This window comes from Otolemur garnettii, unplaced genomic scaffold (genome assembly GCF_000181295.1).
Source record: "Otolemur garnettii isolate 467f Iridium unplaced genomic scaffold, OtoGar3 scaffold00280, whole genome shotgun sequence".
NCBI lineage: Eukaryota > Metazoa > Chordata > Mammalia > Primates > Galagidae > Otolemur > Otolemur garnettii.
Window position 1 is genome coordinate 650,112 of NW_003852675.1, and position 13,356 is coordinate 663,467.

A 13,356-nucleotide genomic window follows, 5' to 3' on the forward strand; every position below is an offset into this window, starting at 1 on the left:
GGGGATGGGTTTGAACCTGCCACCTCCAGCATATGGGGCGGTGCCCTACTCCTTTGATCCACAGGCACCACCCGAATCCAATGTCTTTATAATAACCTTGGTAGTTGAGGATTTTTTTCCTGCTTTAGCTCTGGGGTATGTTCAAATCATTGGGCAGATTAAATAACATTCATTACATATGATTTTTCTGCAAATACCTTTGTGTTAGGAAATCTTGACTTTCCTTGGCAGAACATTCTGATCTGTCATGATGTCACTGGGTGATAAAACGCAGAAATCTAGCAGGTCTGATCACGTGTGTGAGTTTCCAATATGTTTGGTAGCAGAAAGATTCCAGTCCTGGTACAATTTCAAAGCTTATAGTGTGAACAGGCAACAGAGAGAGGCACATTCCTCCACGGAAAAAGATGGAGGCACCCTGAGGCACGTCGATCTCTAACTTACTCAGAAATTAAATAGCCTAAGCTATTTTGAGAAGCCGTTTATGATCAGCCAATAGTCTTTTTCTCTCATTCCCACTACCTATAACTACCAAGATACAAAGTTTATTTGGGAAAGACACACATTTTGAGGGGGTAGACAAATGTGTTTGTTTCTTTCCAGAAGTTGTAAGTCCACACAACTTATTATCAAATTAAAGTAGTATATTCAGTTTATTTTTTTAAAATTTATTCAAATTAATATGAGGGTACAATATTTAGTTTACAATGTTTTCACTTCCAGGGTAAAGTTCCAATTGTAGGGGGTGTGTTATATACCCGCACAGGGTGATCATTAGGTGAGCTCCCACCTTATGCCCTCCCTCCTTCTGCCATATACCCTCCCCCTTACCTCTCCAGCTTCCCTCTACCCAGCACTGGACTATAATCGTGTTTTATTGTTCTTATGAGCATGTAATTATTTATGTAATGACTTCATATTAGTATGGAGTATACTGGATATTTATTTTTCCATTCTTGTGGTACTTAACTAAGAAGAATGTTTCGACTCTCTCCAGATAAATGTAAAAGATATAAAATCTCCATTTTTTTAATGGCTGAATACTATTCCATGGTATACATATACCACAGTTTGTTGATTCATTCATAGGTTGATGTGCACTTAGGTTGCTTCCACGACTTAGCAATTATGAATTGAGCCACAATAAATATTCTAGTACAAATGTCTTTGTGGTAAAATGATTTTTGTTTTTCTGGGTAAATACCTAGTAATGGGATTGCAGGGTCAAATGGAAAGTCCACCATTAGATCATTGAGGATTCTCCATACTTCTCTCCAAAAAGGCTGCATTAGTTTGCAATCCCACCAGCAGTGGAGAAGTGTTGCCTTCTCTCCACATCCACACCAGCATCTGGGGGCTTTGTGATGTGGGCTAATCTGGCTGGAATTAGGTGAAATTTTTGAGTGGTTTTGACTCGCATTTCTCTGATGATTAAAGATGATGAACATTTTTTCACGTGTTTGTTAGCCATTCATCTGTCATCCTCAGAGAAGTTTCTGTTCAAATCTCTTGCCCACGTATAGAGAACATTGTTTGCACTTATTGTTTAATTTGAGTTCTCTGTAGATTCTAGTTATCAGGCCTTTGTCAGATTTATAACATGCAAAAATATTCTCCCATTCTGAAGGCTGTGTGTTTGCTCTGTTTGTGGTACTCCTAGGTGTGCAAAAGCTTGATCAAATCCCAGTTATTTATTTTTGGTGTTACTCATTTGCTAGAGTATTTTTCCTCATAAAGTTTTTTTCCCCAGGCCAATATCTTCAGGTGTTTGCCCCACACTCTCTTCTATAATTTTTATTGTTTTGTGTCTTAAATTTAAATCTTTTACCCAATGAGATTCAATTTTTGTCAATGGTGAGAGGTGTGCGTTCAGTTTCAGTCTTCTCCATGTGGATAAACAGTTCCTCCAGCACCATTTGTAAAGCAAGGATTCTTTTCCCCATTGCATGTTTTTGTTAGGCTTATCAAAGATTAAATGACTATATGTGGCTGGTTCATCTCTAGATTCTCTATCCTATTCCATAGATCTATGTCTCTATTTCTGTACCAGTATCATGCTGTTTTGATCACCATCACTTTGTAATATAACCTGAAGTCTGGCAATGTGATGCCTTCAGGTTTCTTTTTATTTCTAAGAACTGTATTAGTTATTCAGAGCTTTTTGGGGTTCCTTATAAATTGAAGTACTATTTTTTCAAGATCTTTAAAATATGACATTGGTGCTTTGATGGGGAATGCATTAAAACTATAGATTGCTTTAGGTAGTATGGATATTTTAATGATGTTGATTCTTCCCAGCATGGTATGGTATGGTATGGTATTAGCCATGAGCATGGTGTGTTCTTCCATTTGTTGACATCTTCTGCTATTTCCTTTCTCAGAGTTTCATAATTCTCTTTATAGAGATCTTGCATGTCTTTTGTTAGATATATTTCCAGGTATTTCATCTTCTTTGGTGCTATTGTAAAAGGAATGGAGTCTGTCATTTTGTTCTTGGCTTGACAATTGGTGTATACGAAGGCTACTGATTTGTGGGCATTAATTTTGTATCCTGAGACACTGCTATATTCCTTGATCACTTCTAAGAGTGTAGTAGTTGAGTCCCTGATGGTTTTCCAGGTATAAGATCATGTCATCTGCAAAAAAGGAGAGTTTGACCTCCTCTGTCCCCATTTGGATTCCTTTGATCTCCTTCTCTTCACTGATTGTGATGGCTAGGACTTCCAACACTTTGTTAAATAGCAGTGGAGACAGTGAACATCCTTGTCTGGTTCCAGATATGAGTGGGAATGCTTAGAGTTTTACTCTATTCAGTATGATATTGGCTATGGGTTTGTTCTTGATAGCCTGTATCAGTTTAAGGAATGCTCCTTCTGAGTCTATTTTCCTGAGTGTTTTTATTATGAAATGATGCTGGATATTATCAAAAGCCTTTTCTGCATCAATTGAAAGAATCATATGAACTTTTTTTAATTTTTTTATGTGGTGTATTATATTTATAGATTTGCATATGTTGAACTAACCTTGTATCTCTGGGATAAAATCTACTCAATCATGGTGTATAAAGTTTTTAATGCTATAGTGTTCTTTTTTGGTTGGGTACCTTCCTGGTTTGGGGATCAAGGTGATATTTGCTTCATAGAATGTGTTGGGGAGTATTTTTTCTTTCTTTACATTTTGGAAAATTTACATTTTGGAAAATATGCATTATAGGAACTAGTTCTCTTTGAAGATTTGATGGAATTCTGGTGTGAAACCATCTGGTCCAGGGCTTTTCTGTTTTGGGAGATTTTGTATAATTGATGCTATTTCAGTACTTGATATTGGTCTATTCAAGATTTCTAAATCTTTCTGGCTGAGTTTTGGAAGGTATTTTGTTTCCAGATACCAGTTCATCTCCTCTACCTTTTCTTATTTCTGAGAGTAGAGCTTTTGTACTTAATTACTGAGGATCTTTTTTATTTCCGTGGCATCTCTTGTTATTTCCCCTTTATCATTTCTGACTGTAGTTACTAGAGATCTTGTTTTTCTGCTTCTTGTCAGTATAGACAAGGGTTTATCATCAATTTTATTAATCTTTTCAAAGAACCAACTTTTTCTTTAGTGGACCTTCTGAATAATACTTTTGTTTTCAATTTTATTTAATTCTGCTCTAATTTTGGTTATTTCTTTTTTTCTGCTGGGTTTGGGATTAGATTCTTCTTCCTTTTCCTGTTACTTAAGATGGCCCATTTGCTCTCTTTCTGTTTTCATAGAGAAGGCATCTAATGCCATACATTTCCCTCTAAGAACTGCCTTTGCAGTATCCCACAGGTTCTGATAGTTCGTGGCTTCATTATCATTTTGTTCCTGAAGTCTAATGATTTCTTCCTTAATCTTGTCTATCACCCAGCTATCATTCAGCATAAGGTTATTTAGTTTCCATGATTTTATTTGTGCATGAAGATTTCTATTGCTCTTGAGTTCAACTTTTATTCCACAATGGTCTGAGAAGATACAAGGGATAGTTTCTATTCTTTTGAATTTGTTGAGGTTAGCCTTGACCTACGACATCATCAATTTTGGATGATGATCCATGGTCTGATGAAAAGAATGTGTATTTGTTTTTTTTAGGATAAAGTGTTCTATAAATGTCTGTTAAGTCCATTTGTTGTACAGTCTTGTTTAAATCCCTTATTTACTTGTTTATTTTCTTCTTGGAGGCTCTGTCTAATATTGCTAATGGGGTGTTAAAATCTACAACTATTATGGTGTGGAAAGATATCATATCATTCCAATCATTTAGGGTTTGCTTTATATATTTGGGAGCATTCAGATAGGGTACACAGATGTTAACTATTGAAATCTCTTCATAGTGTGTGTTTCCCTTGATCAGTATGACGTGTCCATCTTTGTCTTTCATTATTTTTGTTGGTTTGAATTTCATTGCATACAAGATTGCAATCCCAGCTTTTTTTCTGCTTTCCTTTTGCCTGGAATAGCATTGCCTATCCCTTCACCCTGAGTCTTGATTTATCTTTTGAGGTAAGGTGAGTTTATTGGTAGGCAGCAGATATCTGGCCTGAGTTTTTGTATCCAATCAGCCAGCCTATGCCTCTTTAAAAAAGAGTTCAAACCATGGACATTAATTGAGAGAATTGATAGATGTGGCAGAGTTTTGGTCATCTTGTTTTTCAGAAGTCCAGAGCTTAAATTTATGCCTCTCACCATTGTGGAAGTTATGCCTTGTTCTTTAATTTCTGGGTAGGTTTACTTTGGTGGTGTAGTCTCCTGTTGATTGTTACAAAAAATGGATCTGAGTATTTCCTGTATAGCTGGCTGAGTCATGGTGAATATCCTCAGCATGAGGATATCAGTGAAGTATTTGATTTCTCCATCACAAATAAACTCAGTTTAGCAGAGTATAAGATCCTGTGCTGGATAATGTTTTGTTTAGAATGTTGAAGTTTGATGACCATCCTTTTGGCTTAGAAAGTTGTGGCTGAAAGATCTGCAGTCATCCTTATACTTTTCCCTTTGTAAGTAATACTATTCCTGGCTGCTTGCAGAAGTTTCTCCTTCATATTAATATTGCAAAATTAGTTACAATGTATCGAGGAGAAGCTTTGTTTGGATTGAGTCATGCTGGGGTTCCAAACCTATCTACTCTCTGAATTTCTGTCTCTTGTGATACTTGGGAACTCCTCTGCCATAATGGCTTGAAGCAGAGACTTTGTGCCTTTGAGACCATCTTCTTCTCCTTCAGGTATCCCTATAATTCAGATATTTGATTTCTTGGAATGATCATATAACTCTCTTAGAGAATACTCTGTTCTTTTTCTCCATTCTTCTGCCTCTTTGAATGCTTGGGATAGTTCAAACATCTTGTTTTACCTATCTGAGATCCTTTCTTTGCACTGCTCAACTCTGTTTCTGAGGGCCTCTATTGTATTTTGAAGCCCCTCAAATACCTTTTTCAATTTCTTGAGCTCTGCTGAATCTTTCCTTATTATGTCCATATTCTTGGTGACTTTGTGTTTGAATGGATTAATTTCTTACAACAACTTCTGAACTGTTTTTTTTTTTGTTCTCTGTTTTCATCTTTTCTTCCATCCCAATTATCTTATTTGCCATCTATATTCTAAGTTCTATTTCTGATGTTTCATCAATTTCTCTGTGGATGTTACTTTCTGATGTATTTTCTTTGACATCCCCAGGAGGTGTTGATCTGCTCTGATTTTTCGTGTTGCCAGAGTTCTTTAGCTGATTCCTTCTCATGAGTATTTTCATCTTCTTCCTCTTTTTCTCTTTTTTAGTATGTTAATTATACTTTTTTTAGTTGAGTTGATAGGTTGTGTCTAATGAATCCACTTCTTGTTGTTGCTGTGCCACTGCTGCACCATCAACGGCGGAGAAGTGGTGAATCCCCAGTCCGAGACAGTGTCTCTGGGAGGATAAAATCAGTAGTCAGCACTGGCCCAGAGTTCAGATCAAAGTTGCTGTTCCAGCACTGGCTCTACCCACCAAATCTAGCTCAGGAGGCTGCCCATCTGATAGCACTGGCCAAGAGTTCTGGTGAGATGCTTATGTGCTGGCATGATCCAGCCAATCGAGCACTGGAGGCTGCAGCTCTGTCAACAGAATAGGCCCAGGGCTTAGACAAAGTCACTCAAGCACTGGGCACTGCCTGCCCAGTCAAGCTCAGGTGGCTGCCACCCAGTGGGGGGGGGCACAAGTTTAAAGTTCAGATAAGAGTTACTCGGGCACCAGTCACAGCCCACCCAATTGAGTTCAGAGAGCTTCCATCTAGTGTAGACTGTTAATCAAAAGTTCAGTCCAAAGTAGCTTAAACCTCAGTCCTGCCCACCCAACTGGACTCAGAGAGCCCCACCTGATGGAGGAAAGAGTTCCAAAGTTGAGTCCAAAGTTACTTAAGCCCTGGTCCCACCCACCCAGTCGAGCTCAGAGAGCCTTGCCTTGTGGAGGCCAGAGGTTCAAAGTTCAGTCCTAAGTCACTTAGACTCCCATTTGCTCATCCAATCAAGCTCAGAGAGCTGTGCCTGGTAAAGGGGGAAGGTTCAAAGTTCAGTCACAAATCAAATTTTTTTTTTTTTTATTAAATGATAGCTCTATACATTAATGCAAACAGGGGGTACAGTGTAGTGTTTTCATATACATTTTGAAATACTTTCATCAAGCTGGTTCACATAAATTTCATATAATTTGCATAGTCATTGTGTCAAAACATTTACATTCTATTTCTAGAAAAGTTCACGTGTACCCTTGTTAGACAGAAATATAGGTGATCTTTCCGGTTAACCTCCCACCACCCAGCCACCCTTCTTCCCTCCCCTTCCCCAGCCCCTCCCCATATTCTTAAATGAACAAATCAAATTTTTTAAGAAATGGCCCTGCCTGCCCAATGGAGCTCAGTCCTGAAGAGGGAGAAAAGAGAGCTGCCTGAGAATTCCTGAGGGTCTAGAGATGGGTAGTTCACCCTCTCCCCACAAAAACTTGGATTGCTATGGTACTTGTCTCACACTGCAGCTTCGTGGCAGTCAGACTTCTGAGCTTCCCAGTGAGCTCATCAAACTCCCTGGATTCTGCAGGGGGCAGTCCTTGTAGCAACTAGGGTAGGGGAAGGGCAAACTTGTCACTCAGAATTGCAGGAAAAATATTTGGTCTTTTGTGCCAGATAGAATGGGGCCTCATCTCAATGATGGGACCTCAATAATGAAGGAGGACTGGGTCTTTGTGACTGTTGTCCCATGGGATAAGTTGAGGAGACTTTTGAACCCAGTTTCTGGCTGACTGGTCACCCATTGTGAAGCTCCAGTTTGCAGGGAGGAGCCTCCCTTCCTCAGGGAGCTGGGCTCATACTTGTATTTTCTTTACTTTCTTGTTCTGCCACTTGATTCAGACTAGGTGATGTGTACCAAATGCAGTCCTCTCAGTGCAGAGCTCACACTCAGCTTCCATCCACTTCAGTCCAATATCTCTCCATTTGGGGATGAGCCTCTGCTGGGAGGTTGAGGTGAGGTAAGAGTGTGCTCCTGCTTGGAGGTGATGGTGACTAGGTCAGGTACAGATAGACTTGGACACACCTGCAGTGGCCACTCCTGAGATCCATGCAGGAACTAGCAGCAAAGAACAGAAGATGCTGACTTGAGAGTATGGAACAGGTACTACAGGAGGCAAAAGATGAATGAGCAACCTTGTCAGCCTTCCTGTATCTCCAGAAGACTCCATGCAGGAGTCTTACTGACCACCAGTATATTCAATTTAATAAGGCAGAATGCAATGTTTAACCTAGTCATAGCTTGCTGAATGTTAAATAAAGTAAGCACAGACACAAGATTAAAAGTCTTTGAGAGTTGAGGTGAACACAGAGCCCTAGAGGTCATTTTACCATTTATCCTTCTAGAAGTCATAGTTGAGGTATTTATAATAGGCTGCTTTTATGAATGGTGATCTTTTCTTCATTAGTCTTTGAAACAAAATTGTTGAATATTGGCATTAAGTTCTACCTCCCACAAGTTGTTTCTCCCTGTGTTTGATTTTTTTCATGACTATTTGGTCTAAGTGGCAAATACCTAAAAGGTTTTTAAGATTATAAATAGTTCTATTGGCCCCCAAACTGCATTTATATTTTATAATAGTATAGTCCAACCTATACTATTCTCAACCTAATGCCATGACCCTTTAATACAGCTCTTCATGTTGTGGTGACCCCCAATCATAAAATTATTGTGTTGCTACTTCCTAACTGTAAATTTGCTATTGTTATGAATTGTAAATATCTGATATGCAGGACATACTTAGGCTGCCCCTCCCAAAGGGTTGTTGAACATCCAAAGGAGTTGTGACCCACAGGTTGAGAACCATTGATATAGTCACTTTTGAGCAATTACTAAAACTATTGCATTTCCTTATTTCCGTTTGTTAATGCATTCATGCCAATTTTTCTTCTTTGATGATTTTTCTCCATGATTTTTGTTTTGAAAAAAATACTGGAGAAGGTGGGGAAATAGTGATGTTTTTAATCCTTTTTTATATTATAGTTTAAAATAGTGAAATGATAAAGCAAAAACTTGAATTAAACAACTATCTTCATAGAAGATGTCAAATAACAAAATGTGTCTTTCTAGATAGACATGAAGTTTGATTTTTTTTAATAAAATGACACATCCATGGATAGAGACAGAGATACATTTTGTTATGAAATTCACTTTGCAATAAGTTACATCTGCTTTACAGAAAGAACAATTAGTAAGGCCATGTTTAGTAATTTTTAGGAGGACAGGGCAAAGAATTTGTCTCAGAATTATAGGATAAAATTTTAACAAAAAGAATTGGACATGATGATATTAGTTAACACCAACACACGTAGAAATGAAAGTCATGGTAATGATGTCTCAGCAGAAAGATATAATTATTTTTTCAAAAAAATCTGATATAAAAGGAGCACAGAGGGCAGGGGGAATAGATACAGGCACACATAGACCTACAATGAACATGTCCTGAGCAAAGGACCATGATGACAGAAACCGAAGTGGCATTGCTATGAGATTACCTAGTTTGGTGCCAGAGAAGCTTAAGGCTTTTATAACATAATTCATAAGACAGAGAAAATAGGCTGGAAAATAGGCCTGTAATCCCAGCACTCTGGGAGGCCAAGGCAGGTGGATTGCTTTAGTTCAGGAGTTCAAGACCAGCCTGAGCAAGAGTAAGACCTGTCTCTACTAAAAATAGAAAAACTAGTGGGTGGTGGTGGTGAGGCCTGTAGTCCCAGCTATTCCAGAAGCTGAGGCAGGAGGATCACTTCAGCCAGGGTTTTGAGACTGATGTGAGCTATGATGCCATGGGACTCAACTCAGGGTGACAGAGTCAGACTATCTCAAAAAAATTAATAATAATAACAATAATAAAAATAATAATTACATGTAGCTTATTATGTTGTCTTTGGGGGCAGCTCAAAGCTCCTCTCCATTCCTGCCTTTGTTTCTATGTTCTTCTCTGTCTCCTTGATCCCCTTAATAAGACTATTTTGTTTTGATCAGATCTAATCTACAGAAGAAATAAAAATATATTTTCAAAGATATAATATTAGAAACTGTATTTGACTCTATGGGCTTAATTACTCTCTGTTACCCTTTCCATTTTATTCTTTGTTTTCCTTTCCCTCAGAAAAAACAGCAGTAAGATCTCAATCCACACCACCCAACGTGGTAGTCCAGAGAGAGCCTCATGTGGCTACAGAAAATGTGACTGGTCCAAATCAATATATGTAGTATGTGTAAAATATAAGATTTTTAAAGACAGAAGAGAGGAAAAATATTAAGATATCTCACTCAACGATGTTTTATGGAGAGAATCAGTTGAAAAAATAATTTTGTGTATGTTGCAAAAAATAAGGTCTGTTATTAGTTCCTTTTTATTCTAGAAATTCTTGAATTACATGTGAGACTCACATTCTATTTTTATGGGACAGTGTTGATCAGCTGGGACAACATAAGGCTGTTTGGACTTGCATCTAGCAAAGTGTGTCCTTATTATTCCAGCACTTTTAGCATGAGGATGAGATCATAAAGAATTATATACCCCCAAATTATCTCAAGATGCTCCCTTTCCATATGAATATTGAAAACCCACAGCACAGATGTAGGGATTGGTAGAAGATTGTGAGATCCAGAACCCCAGCCAAATATGATCTCATCATGTCATCACAAATTAGCAAAAAGGTTGGTAAAAATGATATCAGTTTTCTACTTAATTTACAGAAGTCTAAATAGAATTGATACTTTTTGTGAGAGCAAAGCCAATTACACATAATTTAAACTTTTAATTAGTGTCAATAACTCTTTGACACCAGCAAAGGCACCGTTATTAAGTACAATGCCTCTTTCATTATCGATGTTCAATAACAGAGCTTTTCCAACGTAATAACAGCAGCATATAAAAATGAGAATTTCTATAATTATAAATTTGTGTCTTATCGATAAAAATACATGCCTAATAACTCAAAACTGAGACCAGTCTCAGTCTTTCACTAAGCTATGCCTTAACTGACTTGTTAGGAAAAAAAAAACCAAAAAACAAAAACCCTGGTCTATAAAGACATGCTGTCTTTCCCTACATTTATGGAAAAACCCATCATAGAGACCAAATGGAATTTGCCTCCTTTTTTCCTCTTTTAGAAGAGGAGTGGAAAAGGCGGTATTTGTTGTCATTGTGGCTTTCTAATCTAGACTCTGCAAATAAATTCTGTTTCTGACTCTATTTGGTGACATTTCCAGCTATATAATTTTCCTGGAACTCCATTTATGGAAAGTACTTTAAGATATAAAAGTCTACATAGTTCATTAACATTTTGAACTTCTAGGGCCCCAGGGCCTCACTGAGTTGTCTTGGTCTCACCAACACCCAGTGGGACAGACGCCCTCAACCTCATGGTTTTAGCTCCCTTCCAATCTGAGCAATCATTCAAGCAAACATCCCTGTAGGAGACCAGGGAGCACCTCATCCCTTTGTTACTAGAAAACCTGCCTCCCACAGTGCCCGCTTGTTCACTCTCCGGTGGCTCTGCCTGGCACGTGGCACCATCCTCCCCCAGGCTATAAGCCTGTGTGACTGCATCCATCTCATCTGTCCAGCACTGAGTGGCATGTACTGCCATCTTCAGAACCCCAGGGTGGGCTTCTCCCCTAGGGCGAGAAGACGAGGCAAACAAAACCCTAATGGCCAGCGGCAGTGGAGCACACTCAGGCAGGACTGACTGGCTGTTCCTTTGCTAACAGCCCAGTTCGCAACATGAGCAAGGTGTCCTGAGGTGGAAATGCCCCTTGCTGACCAACTCACATGGCATTTTCTTATCTTTCCTGGGTGCAACTGTATCTTTCCATTCTAAAGTGTCACTTGTTTCCCCAAGGTGAGAAGTGCTGTCAATGGACCATACACTGGCTTGAGGTGCTTTGGTTGAGTCTTGTATCTGTCTGGTGGTCTCTGGGACTCTTGCCACCAAGCCTGAGATGGGGGTATGTAATAAGACCAGTCTGGGTTGATGGGGGGCTCATCTAGGGTGGAGATGACCTAGCTTCGGAGCCAGGGGCACTTGCGTCCTGCTTGTAAGTGGTCAGCAGTGCTCATCCTTAGGAGGAAGTGAGCTCTGCTGTCCTCATCCTAAGCCAGATGCCATGTGCTGGAGGTCACCCCTGTCCCAGGCCTCTTGGGATCAGCTGTCCAACAGCAGGGGACTTGTGAGTAGATTCGTGGAGTGTGGCTGCCTTCCATGTCTTATCTTGGGTGACTCTGGTGAAGGTGGGACCCAAGGGCCAGTGCAATAGCCACTTTTCAAAGGGTCCTCTTAGCACTATAATTTTGGCCTCTTAGCAATCTTCGGCCATTGCGACAAATCACCCATCCTTCTTTCCGTGGTGAAAAAGAACTTGGGGACCCTCTGACCTCAAGGATACTCAGACTATTGATCAAAGTAACTGATGTCTCTATATACAAGAATGGTACAACACAGGGGCTCATGGGGACACTAAATATCCTGTTCAATGCTCCACAAGTGACCAACAGTGACCCCAGCACTCGCAGTGCTGGGTGCTTTGAAGATGTTCAACAGGACATCCACCTTCCCTTTGGCCTCCGTGTAGCTGGAGGCATAAAGAGCTCCCCCCAAAATGCCTATTTAAGTTTCCAAGTGGCCAGTGGATGCCCTCCTGGCCTTCACTGTGGCCACAGGTATTGCTTGGTCTAAACTCTAGTCCAGACGTCCTCAAACTACAGCCCGCAGGCCACATGCAGCCCACCTAGGACATTTATCCGGCTCTCTGGGTGTTTTTGCCGCTGCTGCCTGTCCTGCTTAGCAGCCGACTCATCTTGGGGCCCGCAGTCTGGCCCTCCAATGGTCTGAGGGACAGTGAACCGGCCCCCTGTTTAAAAAGTTTGAGGACCCCTGCCTTAGAGGACCACAAGCTCCTCACACTGGTGCTCACTGGTTCCCTCCATTTCCTTTATCAGACAGCAAGGGGGACACTTCTCAAATTCATACTTTTTTGGTTTTTAATTTTTGTTATGTACTTTTTTCACATTAATATGAGGGTACACAAGATTAGGTTACTATGTCTGCATTTGTAAAGACCCTGTTGTGGTTGTGTCCCACACCCAGGAGTTGTGCCATGTACCTATACATTGTGTCCATGAGGGGGGAGCTTACCAATCCCTCTCCCTCCTCCGTCCTCCCTCCCCAACTTGAATTGAATTGAGTTTTTCTCTCATGTGGTCATGTATTAGTTTGTCTACTGGCCTCATATTGGTGTTGAGTACATTGGATAATTGCTTTTCTATTCTGATATTTTTCTAAGGAGAATTTTCTTCAACTCCATCCAGGTTAACACATAAGATACCAAGTCTCCATCATTTTATGGCTAAATAGTATTCCATGGTGTACAGACACTGTAGTTTATTAATCCATTCCTGGGTTGATGGACACTTAGGTTGTTTCCATATCTTGGCAACTGTAAATTGAGCTGCAATGAACAACCTAGTGCAAATGTCCTTATAATAAAATAATTTTGGGGGGCGGAGCCAAGATGGCGAACTGCAGCCAGCTTTTTTCAGAAGCTCCCGTCCAGAAGGAGGCTGAAAGGACAGAACCTTAGCAAATTAGCTGATGGTTTGGAGCAGAGACAAGAGAGAAGATTGAAGAGTGCACTTCAACCTTCCTGAGGCGAGCTGCGACCCTGAATCTACAACCAAAAGGTACAAAATCCACCACCAAGCAGACGGGAGTCCCCTCCCCCACAACAAGGGCTCGCGCAGTTTACTCCATGCAAACAAGCGAGCAGAGTTCAAACTGCCTCCCACTCTATT